This window comes from Egretta garzetta, unplaced genomic scaffold (genome assembly GCF_000687185.1).
Source record: "Egretta garzetta isolate BGI_Z169 unplaced genomic scaffold, ASM68718v1 scaffold228, whole genome shotgun sequence".
Taxonomy (NCBI): domain Eukaryota; kingdom Metazoa; phylum Chordata; class Aves; order Pelecaniformes; family Ardeidae; genus Egretta; species Egretta garzetta.
In genome coordinates, this window is record NW_009260758.1 from 3629353 (window position 1) to 3632941 (window position 3589).

Genomic DNA, 3589 nt, shown 5'->3' on the forward strand with positions numbered 1-3589 from the left:
AGCGCTCCCAGAGCCGCTTCTCTAGAGAAGCTGGAGCCCAACTTCTGTGCTCAGAAGTTTTAAGGTTTCATTTTTAGTAACTGTTCTTTGAGTGAGTAATGTACGTGTGCTGCTTGTAGCGCGTCGTCTACACAGTGTAGCCTGCTGATTTCTAGGGTGCTGGATGGTTATAAATTTTAAAAAAAAAAAAAAAAAAAAAGTTTTCTAAACTGCGCTTCCTTTCCATACAGTTTTTCTAAACTTGCGTTTTAACCTGCTTTGACCGAATGTTGATGTCGCTGATGACAGCTTCTTAATTAGACAAAGTTTCAAGAATGTCGTCGAAGAAACTTGCTGCTCGTGCTGTTAATCCACGGTTTGCTTTAATGTTTCGGCGGAGGGAAAATAGGCATTTCATTCCATTTACTATTGTTTTTACAGTTTCTGTTGCTGCTGAGAAGCTCCTACTTTTTGTAAGTTTGAGAGAGCCTGAAATAATTCAAGTTCTCGGAGAAGCGAGCGTAGGCAAAGGAGGTACCGTGCATCTTTGCAAGTAGATTGGGGGGAAGGAGAAGGGGAAATCAGGGCTCCTGGTTTCAATTTCTCTCCCGCGAATCTTTTCCCCTGTGCATTTTATTTGAACTATCTCACAATCATATTGAATGGCACAGGGCACCGGGGTAGGAAGCTCTTCACTAGTTACCATTCAAAAGGTGTCGGCTAAAATCTCATTGCAAAAAGGTATTGTAGCTTTAACATCTTGCATTGGCAGCATTCTTCCCCCTTAGTCTTTGGATTAGTCATTGTATGAGAGACAGAAAAAAAAAAAAATCACTTTTTTTTTTTTTTTTTTTTTTTTCTGGAAAAAGTAAAGTAAACAGCCTCCAACAAGTGAACCTTGACAACCCAGATTAAGGAAGGCAGGAGAGATCAAACAAAGCTGCTGCTGGGCTGTTGTCAGGAGCTGCCTCACTGGAAGCTCTGGACTATTCGATCAGGCAGCAAGGCTATATGTTCACTTATGCAGAAATGGACCATTACAAATGCTGATCTTTGTGGTGAAACCAAAGGATAACTCGGAGAAAAAATAACTGCGATTTCGAACAAGGCTTGTTCTTGCTTACGATTTGGATTGCAAAGTTAGGGGGTTTTGTGCATGGGCTGGGGTTGGGTTTTTTTTTTTTTTTTTTTTTTTTTGGAGTGATAGTGGCTTGGAGTGCGCTGTGTACGCTTCCAGAGAGACTTAGGATTTGATTTTATTTATGCTGTCTAGAGCTGCAGAGGAGAAGGCGTTTCAGTAGTGCAACGCTGAAAACCGTAAAAGTTCTGTGGAATTCAGCTTTTATTTCTGGAGCTCTGAATGTAAGGAAACATGGATTTTTTTTATTTTTTTTTTTAAATTTTTTTTTCTCTGTGTGTAAGTGCTGTGCTGATGTGTAATAGAGGAGTTTGGTTGTGATTAAGTGTTGTACGTTGTGTGACTGTGTTTCCGGAATTTAGAAAACTTGTAATATCTTTCTTTCAAACATAATACTGACCAGGCGGGGTGGCACCTTATTTTTGATATGCCAAGATTTTTGCAGAACTGTGTGTAACTTGGCTTCATGGCTTTTTTTTTTTTAGTGGAAATAGTAGTATGGGATATTAACAGAAGCTTGCTTTTACTTTAGTAAACATTTTGGATTTAAGTATTAGTGAAACTGAACCAAGTGCAACTTGGGTTATTTTTGTTGCTTGACAGTTTCGTGTTTGTATTCAAACTCTTCACTGCAAACTCTACACATGTGCCCCCTCTTTCATTTCTTTAAAGTATTCCAAAACAATGGAAATACCTATTAAAAAAAAAAAAACCCAACCCAAACCTGAGGAAAAGGCTGTTACCCCAATGTATGTTAATCAGGAGGCAGACCAAGTGCTCATCTACTGGAGAATTAAGAAATCCAAGACCTTTTTGCATAAGTATTTCTTTAATTAGCAGTGCAGATCACACAATAAGTACTTTATACTTTTTATAAGGTAAGGTCTCATAACCATCCTGCATAACTTATTATAAAGCCTGTAGATTTTTATGGTATATACTTTAATTAGACAATAAAAAGTATGTGTGTTAAACATGCACATGTATGCTATTAAGCCATTTTGGGTAATGTGTAATGCTTTTTAACATCTATAAACATTTTCTGCTTAAATCGGTTCCACCGGTAATCATAACGCAGCGAGTTTTTGTACTGGTGAGAGAAGGAGCAGGAAAGTTGAGCAGAGAATTATGCATTGGACGTTACTGCGCAGCATACGCTGCACCGTGCTTCTCTCTTGGAGAGGCTCACCTTTTCTGAAGAGCTGAAATTTGCATTATCATCCTTGGGATGATATACGGTAAACATTTGTAGCTCTAGAATTATTCCTGTTTCACGGCATTGTAAAAATTAGGAAAAAGGCTGGTAATAAAAAGGCAAATTTATGGAATGCAGCTTAGCGTTTAGTATTCGTACTGCTCGTGGTCATTTATATTGAGAGATTGAACCGGATAATGTAATTCCTTTTGTGAAATATCTGTTGAGCATGTATTTGTATATCAAATGAAATAACGTATGCACACACATATGTAGGATACGTATGTAAAATACAGTTATTTCTGTAAGGCTGTCCAGTTATTTATAGGGCATAATGATACTTCTGTCATCTTAAATTTTCTCCGAGAAGCTTTAATAAATTTAAATAGATTATATGCTGTCAGGAAATAGTATAAATTTTGTTTACGATTCACTTGCTTTAAGGTACTTATACTAAAGAAGCTCATTTAACCCCAAGACTGAGTAGCATTAAGTGGTGAGAGGAGTCTGCTGAAGAGCTGCTACTGCCCTTTGCTCTTGTGATAATCTTAAATTACTGCAATTTAATTGCAACTTCAAGGCACTGAGCTGAAATATTTTTATGCAGCTGAGACGGGGCTGCAGAAGATGTAGTGAGATTTTCGCAGGTAGCTGGGGCTCTCCCGGAGGTGCAGCCTGTGTTCAGGCCTTCCCTGCCTTTCGGAGCGCATCCGGCACAGCATCGTCCGTGTGCACGGACACGGCGCGGTGCCCCGGGAGGGAGCTGTGCTGGGAATTCCCACCCCGGTGGGAGCAGGATCGGGCCCTGCAGCAGTCAGGCAGCTGGGGCGCACCAGGGTTTTGCTTGCTGTTAGTATTTAAGCTTACGTTTGAGTTAAATAGGGCATTGTAATTATTCCTCAGATGAGCCTTGCTGTCAGGTTGCTTCCTGCAGCTTTTCCCTGGGTGTCTCCGCTGGGCAGGCAGGGTGGGCAGGGGCTGGCAGCTGGAGGCAAAGACCAGGGGGTGGTCAGCAGCGCGGGGGGCACGGGTGACACCCGGCTCTGGGAATACAGCCCGCTGGCTCGTGGGTACGGCTGGGTCCCCGTGTCCCCAGGGGCGGGTTTGGGGTGCAGTCAGCCACCCCGGCTGCGCGGGGCCCGATCCAGCTCACGCTGGCATCAACCGGGGCTTCTGCTGATGTCGCTGCCTTTAGGTTTGGCTTTTGGTCTCTGTCACTAGCTCCTATCTCCGAAACTTTTTCTTCCCCCCCGCCATTCCCCGTATAGTAGCCTGTT

General features: G+C 42.1%; 1 protein-coding gene across 1 annotated transcript in view; it reads left to right on the forward strand.

The window, feature by feature from the left end:
- The first annotated feature begins 36 nt into the window (after positions 1–36).
- The window catches only part of FOXP1 (forkhead box P1), a 402299-nt gene continuing 398746 nt past the window's right edge, over positions 37–3589 (forward strand). Inside the window, exon 1 of the mRNA XM_009645970.2 lies at positions 37–91. The gene's annotated coding sequence lies outside the window, so the exon portion shown is untranslated. The remainder of the gene's footprint in view (positions 92–3589) is intronic.